Here is a 15,865-nt window from a genome sequence, read left to right on the forward strand (position 1 = left end):
GGATGCATACGAATACGACTTCATGTAAAATCTACTTTAGCTTATTCGAATAGACTCAATGTAGGTAGGAGCCAAAGTTTTTTCGACAACCCTCATTGGAATAGAAAATCACGCCACAGTACTCATGAATAAGATCACAAAAGTATTCTTTAGTTCGCTAAACCTATACGTTACTCAGCTAATATTTTATATTGTTTAAACAGTTACTTTTATATAATCTATGAGAAATAAGTATAAATAAGTATCTTGTTCATTTAACATTCTCAGTAGGTCCTTTTCTTAATTTGCAAATTAAATGAATGCAAACTTGCAAAATGATTCGTAATTGTAGTAGGTACCTATTGTATACGTGGAATTATAGGAGTAGGTAATATGAAACCGTCTCCGTTTATTAAGACGCCATTTCAAACGTATCATTTTGCAGTTAACATGACAACATATCTAAATTTGCATGACCACACATTGGAATAGTGCTAATAAAATTACTGTGTCGCGTAGCTATATTATATGGGACAGTTTTGAATTATATATTAATAAGTTTAGATGCTTTATTAAAGATTTTATATAATGGAAACAATATATAAATAACACTTTAAAATAAGTGAAAATCATTCTATCGTAGTTATCTTATTAATAATTAACAGCTCGCTCTTTCTTCGGATATAATAAGATATCATTCTGAAGAGCAAATAGCCTATTATTTTTACAGTTTCTGTTCCATTCATAATACGCCAGTATATTAGTTTACTAGCTACTCGCCCCGGCTTGCACGGGTGTACATGTATTATTATTATATATATAAAACTTCCTCTAGAATCACTCTATCTATTAAAAAAAGCATTTCAAAATCTGTTGCGTAGTTTTAAAAATTTCAGCAAACATAGGGACGGACAGACAGCGACGGCGACTTAGTTTTATCCAATGTAATAATAATGATTTCAATGTATATAATGTTATATTTTTATGAAAGTACTCATAGTGGAACATTTATTATTAAAAATCGTAATAATTATTTTTATCAATCTAAATAATTTTATCAGTCCCTTCATGTAGGATAATAAAAGAGGTAGTCAGTAAAACCAAAATGTAGTAAATATACTACTTTAAACTTGTAGTTTTTTCACTATGACATAGAAAATCCTTTCTACTATACCATAACATTTGTAAGTACCGTTTTTATATGCGTAGAAGACACAATTAAGACTAAATACTACCGTGTTTATATTTACCGTGTACATGGGTATGAGGATTTTTCCCAAGTAGGTACTTTGCCTAAATCTTTATAAGATTCCTACTTAGATTAATATAAAGTAAACAAATTAGTTTTAATTGGCCATATTCCACGTTTAACATACATATATACTTTGCCTTCAAAATATATACTTTGTCTCATTTTCTCCACATAGGCCCCAAACGAAAATTATTATCTTAAAAAAATTGCAATGAAAATAATATTGGGTATATATCTGCAGGCAGAGATTGCTTCTAATGTTTATAATAACATCGAAATGTCGACATGTATGATATATATAATATGTACCTATTATAGATCGCCTAACACCCGACGCCGCGACGGTAGGTTATTTTTTATATTGAATATATCTGATTATATTTATGTGTGTTTTACTATGTGCATTATTTACAAAAAAATGCATATTAATTTTTTTTTGCCTAGTAAGTCCATAGCACGAGCTCGGTTTGCTTTAAATAATTACGGATTAGATGACACCGTGTTCTGGGTTATTTATTATATTATTACAATGTGTTTTATGTTCGATGTAATTTGTTTTATCATTAACGGTGTCTCTAACATTACAAATGTAATATAAAAAATATTGTAATTATCCTCTGCCAAATAATATGTTTACCAATAGTGAAATATACCTAAGTAATTATATTGTATTTACACTTTAATATAAATTTGTGTTATATATGTATTTTATTTGTAACAGACTTCAATTAATGGCAATGAGTCAGTTTGGTGTGATCATTAAAACGGAAGTTATATCACTGAAACATCTGTTAATGTTATCTTAAATCCGTTTATTACAGACCAACGATGACCTATATTTAGACATTAGTGAAGTAATATTCCATATGGATTTATTACAGAAGTAAAAATTGCTCATTATCTGTAATATAATAAATTTTAAACACTTTGGAAACATTTTAAGCAAATGACGCCAACGTTAGATTTGCCCCAATTAAAGTTATATTGTGAAGTATTAAATAATTTATAGAAAGTTATTTCGTCTGTAGTCAAATAAATTTTATACACGTAAAAGTTGTTGCGTTAAAATATATATAGATATACCTACAAACATAATGTCGTATTCTTATAACACAGTATGTACAGCATTTTACAATTCATTCTATGAAAAATAGACTTTTAGTAGGGGTAAAATGAGTTCATACCATACTGGGTATATAATCATTAAAATAGGAATCGACGGAGATAAACGCATACAAAAATATAATCTACATATTCTTTGTCGATTGTAAATAAATCAAAACGGCCAAGATACAGTTTTTGTGAGTCTGATTTATGGCCATCGAGCCAAACTCGCTCTGAATCAGGATTGCCACTTTAAAACATTTAGCTTCGTACGGTTTTCGTACTTTGGTTCTCCATCTTTGTATATTATTGTTTTTATACCGATTTTCACAGATCAAAATCTCATACAAACTTGTACAAAGACGCAAATATCCTCGTACCAAAAGTAAATTAAATTTCATTTCAAAAAAATCTATTTGTACGAGGATCCGTTGGCATCCCTGCTTAGAATGGACGGACGGATGTTTCTGGGTAATGCGCGATTCATCCGCACCGTCGCCGCGCCGTCAACCGCGACGCATCACTGCGCATAGCGTGCCATCCTAAACGTCCGCCTCGCCACACATTACAGAAATATAACAATACTGTTTCAGTTTTTATATTATCAAATATTCATTTAGATTTCAGTTCAATTGAAATTCCCTGTACATTTGTGTTCTGTACGTTTGACTTGCAACAGTTTTATTAATGCAATATGCAGGCTAAATAAACTCATTGCAAAAAGAAAACGTGTTCTGTAGATATTGTTTATATATGTGATTAACGGAATGTCGTTTACTTTATTTCATAACCACGCTATCTGGAATAAATATGTATGTCTGCAACGCTCACGTGACACCCCTGTTGTTTCAGGCGTCCATATGTTACGGACACCGCTTACCATCCGATATTTTGTTAACCACCATTATGTAATATAAAAAAATGTAAAAAAACTAAGCTCCACGATAGATAGATTATAAGTACCTATACCTAGGGTCGAATTAACCATTAGGCAAAATAGGCAGATCCGTATAGGCCCGCTTTCTTTCAGGAACGTTGTAGTGCACGTACAGAAGTAAAAAAACGTGAATGTGACATGAGTGAAAATTTAATTGGAAAATTTTTATCCTAGTCACCATAGGAATATACTTTCCTATTGTGAGATATAAAAGTTTTTATATAAGTCTCTTTGTATAAAATTATATGATCATGATACAATACCTACTTAACCCTTAATTAGTTTTGTGTTATTAATTCAGTAGCTATAACTGGGCTTATAATAATTAAGTTCAGTAGATATGGAGATTTTTTAAATATCACAGTGATCATGGCATCAATTGAAAGATGATGATTTACATGTAAGTTGGAAGAAATGAATAGATGGTTAGTTTTTTAAATCAATCGTCTAAATGTTGCCGAATATTACTAGATATTTTTGGCAAGACCAATGTTAATTATTATATAGATATAGATACATATATTCATGTACATTTTTGTTTGTGTAAAGCAGGATAAAACGAATGTTACAAGTGCAATGAACCACTGATTACACCATGACGATTCATTCAACAATCTATACTATAATATAATTTTATTGTAATGAATGTGGGTATTTAGTTTACTTTTATGTTTTGTATGCATTATTGTACTTAACATTACATTATTATGGGAGTAGGCTATTATAAAATATATGAGTCATTAGTTGCAATTCAAGGAACGGACTGGATAAACAATCATTGCAGTGTCCCAGTCGATAACGGCCATTCGCACATCCCGCGACACGATCCCCCCGCGCGTCTCACCCCACAGCACCCTATCGACACGTGTTTTGTTATATAGCAACTGCGTAACTTATTCATTAAATAAAATCTACATCATGTCAGCTAAAAATATTAGATTTTTATTATTACTAGTATTAAATAATTATCTTAATGGCTGTATTGTACTAATATTAAATAATTATTAATTAATGGAGTGAACATGGTAGAGTTGAGCCGTATAGACTTGAACCTCATTTTACTCGATTGAAAAAAATGTTTGTGACAAGTAATCTATAGTATAAATTACTTTCTAGAGATATTTCTAGAGACGGCTCAACTCTACCATGTTCACTCCATTAATTATCCTCATCCCCAACAGAGTGTCGGATCTCGGATCTCCGGAGGCATTCATTTGTCATCAATTATATAAAGTTAATCTTCAACGCGTATTCAACATAGTTTAATAAAATTATAATAAGTTTAATAATATTGTGTATACAGTATATAGGCAAGTCACACGACACGACCTATGTAGAAACATGAATTTGTATTATTTAGATTAATCAAAATATTATATTACTGTACTTATGTTTTCTTGAAACAAGGACATTAGGCATGCACCTAAGGCTAATAATTTATTAAATGTATTATTTTAATGAATATAATAATATACTCTAGTTTTTGTAGGTACTTTAATTTAATGAGTTAAACACGATGTCATTATTTTTTCTTTTAACTTTCATACCTACTTACCTACTAAAAAAAAAGTTCAACATTCTTTAACAAGTCGCTTATCCTTATGCGCCAATTATCCCAATTACATCCTATAACGGTTTATATTAACTGACAATTGGTCATATTCTATTCTTATAGTTGTAACTATGTCAAAATATAAAAAATGGGACAGACTGCCGGGATTTATGAGCTGTTTGTCGGAATCTGGTGACCCCGGTGACTCGTAAACGCGTTCCCGATACAGGTCGCATCGCTAACGTAGGTACGGGGGCGAGCACAATATACCAGCCGCGGCTAGTTCTACTTCACAAGAGTAATAATGATTTTATATTTCGGCCAATATTAGTCATGCATGCTAACAAATATTGTATAGACGAAAATACACTACATCATTAAAACAATTAATCGCTATCATGTAGATTAAGGCAAGAACTATGTGTTCAAAATTAAAATTTATCATAGTTTACTTATGTAGGACATTTTTGTCGCTTCTGAGTGTAAAGATTTTTTGTTTTGCGATTTTTACCGTACCATCCAATCTACCGTCCGTTTAATCTATAAATTAATTGAGAAGAATTGGCAAGACCCTACTGAAGTTCTTTTTTTAAAAAGGCATAATATACAGATTGTTTACTTATTTAGGTGACTAAGTGTTGGACTTTAAATAAAAATCTCTACATCAGAATGTGGTAGGTTTTACTGTTTCTAAGACTGCATGACAGTGATAAAATATCCTTATTTTGCTACTAACAGATATTATAAGGAAAAGTGGGAAATAATAAAGTTGCGAGTAAGTATGTTATTAAGTATGTGTACTATCTAGTTCTTATTACATCGATATGAAGTTAATATCATATAAATATCAATGGCAACACGATAATAGAATTAGCAATAGTGTTGTCCTAAATTCATATTTCTACAGGTAAAGTTTCCATAATAGTAATACTTACATGAAAATTTAATTTGATAGGTAGACTCAAGAATCGTCAGTAGTGCGTGTTATATTTAGACAAATGGCCGATGTTGAACTGGCTTTTGTTACCGCACTGAAACTATTGACCTATTTCACTTTACTGGAAGTAAGCAATAACTTTCAGTGCAATGCTCGCGGTCGTAAAACCGACTTATGAGTAACCACGCAACGAATGTAACGTATTGCAGTATTAGTTAGCTAGTAGATATAACACATTTAGTACTTTTTACAATATTCAAATTTAGAGCTCTACAAAAATCTCTGTAGTCATTTAATATTAGGATCTCTGTAGACAACAGACATTAATAGTCAAGACTTTGTAGTATCCATATGCCAAACTTTAACATTTCGGAATATGCGTAATGCTACATGCATTACGCATATTCCTAAATGTTAAAGTTTAAAATTGATATATAATGAAATAGATATTATTATATTTGTTTTAGAATCGATATTTTTTACATTTGGTAAAGATTTAAACATTGAATAGTCATCCATAAATATTAATACTTAACACTTTATGTGTAGTGCGGAAGTGATATCGACAAAATGTAAAAAAAATTGAGAAACGTTCAATACTACTTCCTCTTGAGTTCAATGTTCTGTAGCAGTATACGTCACGACGATAAAACACCGACTCATGAATTGAGCTCGTTCATTGACAGGGCGACTCACCCCGGAATATAAGGAGTATAATACACACAACATTCAGACGAAATCAATGTAGAATTTTACATTTATATATAATCATGAAACATGATCTATTGCGTATCCTTATTTGCCAGACATGTAGCCATTGTATATTATTTTTAGTAAGATTGTTATTATATTTGTTCTAAGAATGAATTGATTTATTATTTAATAATACATCGGAAGAAACTCCTTTAAAAAGTAATATGAAGAAAAAATTTAAGAATGAATGCTACGTATTTAAATGTGTTTTATAAAAGTACCTATATCTTACAAATTTCATTTATATGTCGCTGTATTTTTTTTAAAGTATAATTATGTTTTGTATTGTTGCCATGTTACCCATAGAATAGGCACTAGAAACGTTAACCTATGTTATCGGCATCCGATCTGTATATACACTATACAAATATGCAATATAAAATATTATGTAAAATAATATTTTGCTTTATGGGACTAATTTGGCAAATAAGATGACGACCCACCTGATGGAAAATGATAATCGTCGTCTGCAGACATGAAAAGTAACATGGATTTCAATTAATAATAGTACTACGGTTTTATGCCTCCGTACTCTAATTGTTATTTGCAAAACAGTACGATATTTAACTATTAAATATAAATCGAAAAATATTTATTATTAAAAATCTACAACGATTGTGTATATTGGCCCTAATCCGTTACTAGTGTCGTCTGACGAGGATGCTTTCAAAACAAAAAGTTTAATTTAGATTGGTAATGTAAGCAACTGTGAACAACGTATTTTTAGACATAAACAACAGAATAAATGAAGTCGCTGTAATTAGGTAATATTCTTTCTCACATCAATAACTGTATGTAGGTAGGTATTACTCCGAGACTAATGTGGGTGCCTATTTACGTGCCAATGGGACTAGTTGGATTGACCTCATTCCTTATAACGTGTAAAACTACAAAATGTGAAAAAATTTCAAACGGCGCTTAAAAGGAGGAGAAAATCAGGTCATCAATTCAATTACTTTTATACGTAACTGGGATGACAAACTAGGCGACGGCTCACCTTATGGTGAGTTATGGTTAGTGGCAACCATTGCCTATGTACCTACATGATCTGCCCCGTATACGGACTACGGAGCGGTTGAAGCCCGAAAGCACTACCTTCGCCTGATGTTTACGACCTCAGTTTGTGGGTATCGCTGTTCTATCCCACCGGGTCAGAATGTCATACCCGACTTTGACTTATTCTTGTGGCAACAATACGGTTACCCTAACCGTATTGTTGCCGTAGGAATAAGTCAAATCGGGTTAAATTAGCAATCGTCCAAAAAATGACTACTAAATCGTAAAAAGTTATCTGCGTGTGTAGCCCAGTTACACCTAATTCTTCCGCTAAGGAGTTTGCTTTATAAGCTGTGGATCGGTTATAGAGTGCGATTAAGCAGAGTAACATTATAAATCTTATACCAGATTTTTTATAACAGGTATGTGTGCGCCACCATGCTACACATGGTGTGGGTGACAGTTTGATTAATGTTTCGTTTCACTCTTAAAAGTTTAACGCGATTTACAAATTAGTATTTCAGTACTACATACGTAATATATTAAATCATTAATAACTGTATTAACTTAAATGTAACAATTGTTACACGCATATTATAAAAAATCTGAAATACCTATTCATTTCAAATCTGAAACAATGTACTGTATGGTGTATGGTATTACATATTTATACCTCTAAATATGACGGATTTCTATATATCCCCTTATTTCTTATACTTTACCTTTTTAGGGGAGGATTTTCCAAATATTCTTCTTTTTCATAATATTATTTTATATTTGCATTATAAATTGTATCTTATTATTATATTTGCATCATAAATTGTATCAACTGTCAAAATTTCAAGTTTCTAACTCAATCTGATCCGTGTTTTTTTAAAGGCGAGTCTATGCTAGTGAAGTGCAATAATTACTTTTATTTGTATTTTATAAAACAAAATACATTTAAGAGCTATATGGATTTTCTACTCGTCGAGCTAATTAAAATATTTTGGTATATTACATTAGTTGTGTAACAATTTAACAACCACGAGTATACTAATTAGTCACTTCCACGCAGACGAAGTCGCGGGTACAGCTTGTTATACATATATCAATGTTCATTACAATACAACAAAATATTTATTATTTAAATTATTAACCGGGTCTTAACACGAATAGTTTTATGGCAAATAAAGGTATTTACCTCTCTCGACGTTTCGACTAGGTTGCACTAGCTGTGGTCACGAGTTGACTGGAGTAACAGCGATGTCAATGTAGATAGGTGAGAGCAGTTCTTTCATCTACCGTCAGTAGATTGTTTAACGAAAGTTCGCAACACACAGCACTCACGGTATCCGTACACTCATTGACTATTGATGCTATCTCGCCATCATTATTATTTATATTTATTTATTATCTACATATATAAAGGTACGATACACCGGTTGTCTACAACACATAATTCTAGTTTTGCTTAAATTAAGGCTAGGTAGTGTTGTATTTGTAAAATATATTGTGCCAATGTATATAGGTAGTACTTTAGCTGCCATATACGTAGGTATAAAAATAACACTATGAGACCATTCATTGAAATAAGTGTCTATGTTAGATAAAAACAGCACAAGGATGCATGCGGATGTAATATCTTAATCTTATTCATATTATAAGCGCGGAAGTTTGTGAGTATGGATGGATGTTTGTAACTCTTCCACGCAAAAACTTTACTTATACATCAGAATAACACATAATTTTAAAAGATATTATGTAAATTGAGTGAAATAGAATGATAAATGTCATGTGAGTGTGATACAGACGAAGTTGAATGGGTCAGCTAGTAGTATAATACTACAGGACAACATAGCGCTACGTAGACCGAAACTATGCTGAGGTTGTACTAGGGATGCTAAACACCAGTTAGAAATACTTAAATACGTAAATTTATATATACAGACTAATCTAAATAATAATTATACTTGTAAATATAAATGTTTTTATTACGTTTGTACTCGTATCATGCGAGCAATCGAATACACAATTTGCTAAACTATAACAGCTGTCCAATCAAATATAACAACATTATGTTAATTTTTATCTATTTAAATATTTTCTTTCTTCTTCTACTAAATTACTTCTCGTTCAGCCTCAATACGTATGTTGCAAATAAAGTATATTCTATCTATCTATCTATCTAATACTTCTGCATATTGACTGCCGACGTGTGTCTTACAAACCTTACCCATAAACAGTTGAATAAGTTAGATCATTTATATAATAACTGTATCCGGTAAATCATTGGACTACGTAAGTATGACCACGTATCTAAATAGAGATTGATATATTAATAATATGATAATTAAATTTGAATAATATATTTTCAATTATCTTAGGTATATTATAATTAACATTATTTTAAGTGACATCTTTCCTTTGCTCAATTTCTCCTGCTGCTCCTTTGATCAATGCGAAACAGAAATAAATGAAAGAAGAAACAGAATCTTTTGATTTTATTGAATTGAAGTACTTAATGTTTCGCATCTAAGCCATTGCCAGTTGTCATTAAGAGGCAAAACTTATGTCGTAAATGATTGGATAATAATAATATTATATCAATTTCTGTAATGGAAATGAGGATGAATAAGTTCTTATAAATTAATATACTCTATTTATTTTATACCAATATAATACCAACCAGGCTACCAAAATTTATACATAGCCCATATACACTTGCTTTTTCAATCACTACATATAAGTATGAGATTACAGAGAACGACTTTATACAAAGTCTGACCTTATTTAAAGAATTGCAGCGCATGAGGAGAGGTACCGTGCACATCACATGACGGTGTACCTAATGTCATTGTGCTGGTAGTACGTACGTAGGTACATATAGGCGACGGTTGCCCCTTTCCATCGAGTTTGCATTGTTTGCCCTTCTATTTATAAAAAAAAATATGTTTATTAAATTCAGAACTAATTGTAAACTAAAATGACTATAAACAATTGTCGGTTGGCTACGTCACAGCATGATATAGATATTCAAATAACATATATAACATTGTATTCCATTAAATGCAATCATTTTATACAATGGCCGGCCATTTCATGTCTCATCATAATGATTAAATCTACGATTTGGTCACAACACACAAGGCACTACAGTATAAATTTGATGATGGTATTAATTTGAGCTGACGTGCTGCAACTCCATTTAGTAAGGAGATGTAATATATTATAATGAATGTAGTATCTACGAGTATTTCATACATTTATAATATTTGTACGAGTATGCTACAGCATGGATGAGTAGTAATGAGTACCTACTCTTGTAGTCAGTTATTTCCAGGAAATATTCTTAAGGAAACAAGAAAAATTAAGGCAATTACCTACATATTTTCATTTCAGGCCATCCTATTTTTTATTTTATCGGATCCCACGTATCTACTACAGTTAAAGAAATGTATAAAATTATATAAAACTATTCATACACTACAGCCAGTAATGTGTTATTCCATAGATAATATTATAACCAAACAACAAATTTATAACTTTGGGATGATCTCATTCATAAAATAAAAAATATTATTGACGTAATAATTTATTAATGTATATTTGCTTAGTAGATATATGTATTATATACATTGTGCTGATACGGAATCGTGGGAGTTATTTCGGCAATAATTGCAAAAATTGTGTTATATACCTAACGACAAGTTGATAGCAGTTTCCTGTACAGTTGATAAGAGAAGCTACTGTTTGAGTCGCGACCTCGTTTTTGAGAGCTTTGTCAATGGAAGCTGATTTTGACCCAATTTAGGACCGTTTGATAATGGACATTCAAAGTATCGAGATTGATTTGAGTACAATATTTTAAATAAACTATTAATAGTTTTACAATTATTTGTTTCGTTTCCTTTCTTTTCATTGTTTTACGTTCACGGTCCTTAGGTTCCTGTTGAAATATTTCGGTCTATCATGATGTGAATTGATACGCTCTTTAAAAAGTTCATGGTAGACTCTGTCAATTCGACTTAGAGAAAACAATTGTACTACAATGATTTTTAACGAAGACCATGTGGAGGTCAACCTGACGCAGTAAAGTAGCGTTCTATAGAAACAAATAATCCAGAAATAGGTAGTACAGGGACAGATATACCCAATCTTTTGCGCTGGCGACTTTTTTTGCGTGTAAATGTAAAGGTCATCACCATTTATATGTAAACGCTATTGATGATATAAATAAAATATCTAAATGACGCCATCGATTATTTTAAGAATTTAATTATTGTAAGTTTAATATTAAATATATTCACGAAATAAAATATTTCATCTCTGTGAGTGGTATTTTTTTAATTTTCTCTATGCTAGTAAGCGGGCCCATGTTTAACAAGATATTCAGTCAAAATTTCATCGTAATTTCTCAAGCCTTTTTCACGCGACATCTTAATACACAACTAAATAAAATAGACAGATTTCGCCTCGTCACGTATTTACAATTTTACTTAGTACATATAAAGATTTCTTCTGATTCCTTTCTGAATTATTGGGTTCGTATGAGTCGTTTATATATTTATAATGTATTATGTTTTGAAACATTACTGTATTTATTTATAAATCTTTTATGTCTTCCGAATATTTTTTCTTTATTTAATTCAAAACGCCGTATGGTGTTAAATCCCTCAAAATTATATATATGTATAGTATAATATATAATATAATTTTATTACTAAAAAATGTATTAAAGTAACATGTTTAACTTAACTCGAATTATTAAATTCGAATCGTTCACCTATTGATGAAGAATGAAACATTATCGTTAAGTTCATGGATAGGTCATCATATCAGCCTTCTTTATTGTTTAGTGTATTGATTTTACTGTTATCATGGTATAAAGAAAAATTTGTACTGTAAAAGATACTGCTACCGATTTTATTTGCTATAGCAGCATTATACCACCCTGTTTTAGAAACTAGTTTAGTTTTGTTTAATGCACAAATAGGTGGATATAGTTTTACACTTTGCTATATTTGTTCTATCGATGTTCTCTTTTTTGATGTTACACCAGAATACTGTTCTGCGACGACAAAGAATCAAGTAGTTCTAAAGCTCATAATTTTTAACAATTATTAACTCTATGATCATGAGGAAAAAAATATATGACAATTCTTTCCATTAAATTATTTTACATAGTAATTTTAATATACACAGTATGTTACTAGCATAATTACAATCATTTTTAGGCCAGAAGCCTACATAGATAAGAAAATGTTGTTGCCAGTTGACAATTATACCAAATAAAAACTTATTTGATAATAGAAAGATCAAAGGTTACCGTAACACCAGATTATTATTAAATTACAAAGCGTCTTTTTAAACGTGAAATCATTAAGGAATGTACGACTGTATCTCTTTATAACGAAATAATTTGAACATACAGAGATAATAGATATACACAGATATAAAATGGAATAGAAAAGCCATCCAACGAGTCAGATGAGACTTATTAAAATTTGTTTTGGTAACACACAAACAAAATAACAGACTAACAATTTTAGACTACATTTCTTACTTAGAAAGTGGGCTATACTTTTTCCGAAGGTTTTGGATGCATTGAATTTTGAGATATCCTAACACATTTTTTTACTATTTCATTTTTAATCGAAATTTGACGACAACACCTCAGACTTTCGTTGCTTAAAGAGTATAGTTAAGTTAAGAATATAGTTAATAGAAAAGGATTAGTATTATAAGATAATCTAAGACTAGCTGAGTAGCGCAACTTACAACAGTTATAATCAGAATACACTTAAAGCTTGTCATTTACATTTCCAAATATTAATGTTTCATTGCTGTTAGAAAAGATAGTCGAATACCTACTAACAGTCGTGTTGTTTACATATACAAATTTTATTAAGATACAAGTCGCTTTTTTATTTATATTTTAATAAAGTATGGATGTCTCAGAAGAAGTAGTCAAAACGTATTGCCAAATGAAAATGTCATGGTGAACCAAACAATTGAATCCAATGTTGCAGGGGATGACCTTACAGCCGTGTTTTGCTGGACCATCTAAAATCATCATATCTAAATAATCAAAAATAAAAACCAACTTACAAAGTTATAAAGAGTGTCCTCCAGATATGAAATCACGATCTTGAGGTAGTATTATACATACGTACGCTATTTGTATTTTAAGCTTTTAGTTATAAATCTAAAGCTGAAATTTAACTTAAACAAAAATTAAAAATCTATTAAATCCATTACATAACTTTTCATACTCTTAATAACTATATAAAAACTAAATCCTTGTTTAATAATTATCTATAAACCACTATGCTCTTTATATGATTATGATAATTAAATTTATGACAAGTGTGCCGGATTCCTATGTTAGATATTGATGAAAAATAATCCCTTAAAGATTAATAAATATTTAACATCGAGTTCAATTAATATTTTAAACGGTAATTGGATGAAACGATGACATCAATGTTCTATATATAGTACATATCGAGATAGCCTCTGTGTCGGAGTAGGTACCATTTCGTTATCAAGAGCGCTTACTTCACAAGTTGTCAATGTGGTCTCGTTGTGTCTTTGGTCGCAAATCGATAGTAAGTCTGAATTGTGATTGTAAAATAAACATAGTTATGATTATCAATACGAATGAGTTAAATTATATCACATCGACCTTATAGTTCTTTTAATTCTTGATTTAAATACAAATTTGCTGATAATATGTAGCTATTTATTGAACATTGACTCTTAAGGTTTTGTACGTCGTATTTGTGGGGATTGCCTCACCTACTACAACCACCATGTAGTTAACTTGGCATAATACAAGACATGATACCTCAGTCACCAGAAAAGAACCACGCACCACGGACTGGTACCAGGGGTATAACATGATAATAATAAGTATTCCATCTGCAGTCAGTTCATATATTAGGTGTACGCAGGTTATCATTTTCCATCGGTTAGGGCCTCAGTTTGTTTACCAATCCCATTTCATAATAATTAACGATATAAATTTTATGATATGTGTATTAGTTACAAGAAAAACATATTTCAATATCTATTAACTAGTATCCATAGTACTTTGCTTATATTTGGTACTGGATACTCTTTGAGTTGTCAAGCATTATTTATTATTAATAATTTATACCTGCAATCGGTTTTGGTTACAACAAGTCAGTGTAATTTTGTTACTGCATTTTGATATAATACGTAACTACGTCTTTTTAACAATAATCATTATATAATTATAGAGAAGTTAAATGTTATTATTATTATTAAATTATTACTATTAAACTTATTTATTAACTGCATATCTACAATAAATGATTGGTCTTCGTTTGATGACGTACAAAGAGGTAATCATGAGATATCGGGGCAATAGCGAAATGATAAATTGATTTAGTTTTGATCCGACTGAGAGACTCTGAGACTTTGTAAAAAGAATTTGTTAGAGAAATTACAGGATAAGTGGTGTGAATTAGGATGGGATACCATAAGTGGTATCATGGCTGTCATAGATTCACATGGTGTCGGTGATACTGTTCCTGTGTAAGTGACGACCACTTACATGCTATCAGGTGAGCCAGCAGCTAAGTTGCCGTTGCAAATACGTAAAAAAATCAATATATGTACTATTTAATATGAAATAGTATCTTTCAGTCAATTATTTACAATATCGCCATATTATAGTTATTTACCAAAAACAACTAACGAATGTAGGTAAGTTAAAAGTAAGTTTTTTATAAATCTTTACAACTTAACTTACCTAACCTTACTCAATTAAAAATAGATACTTTTACCGGAGTAAAGACAATAAATACTACAAATATAAATAATAAACAATCAATAAATACTATGTTTATGTTTTTTATAGACCGCTTCGGTGTTCTAGAGGTTTAGCACATCGCCTTACATCCGATGGTCGCGGGTACTATTCCTCGAACGATGCAAACATTTGAATGCATGAATTTGATTGATTCCATTTGTATATCTGTATGTATTTACAAAAAAGTAATTTAATATTTCTATCAGTACCCACAACACAGACTCTGCTTAGCGTGGGAGTAGATGGCGGTGTGTGAATTGTCCGAGGTATTATTATTACCTATATTAATAGTATAAATGCGATACTACGAGTATGTACGTATCATCATCTAAACAGCTGAACAGTAATAGAAGATTATTAAAAAAAACTAAAGAAGTAGAAACTAGGATAGGGACTTACACATACGGCCAGTGTAAGTGGCAGTTTGACTAGATTGATAAGTCTAATCAAAAATAATTTATTCATGTAGGACATTTTAGCCACTTATGAACATCAAATTTTTTGTAGTAATATCTTTTTCTCTAACATATACTAAC

This window comes from Achroia grisella, unplaced genomic scaffold, assembly GCF_030625045.1.
Source record: "Achroia grisella isolate CSIRO2021 unplaced genomic scaffold, CSIRO_AGI_Agris_v1 utg903, whole genome shotgun sequence".
In the NCBI taxonomy this organism is placed as follows: Eukaryota; Metazoa; Arthropoda; class Insecta; order Lepidoptera; family Pyralidae; genus Achroia; species Achroia grisella.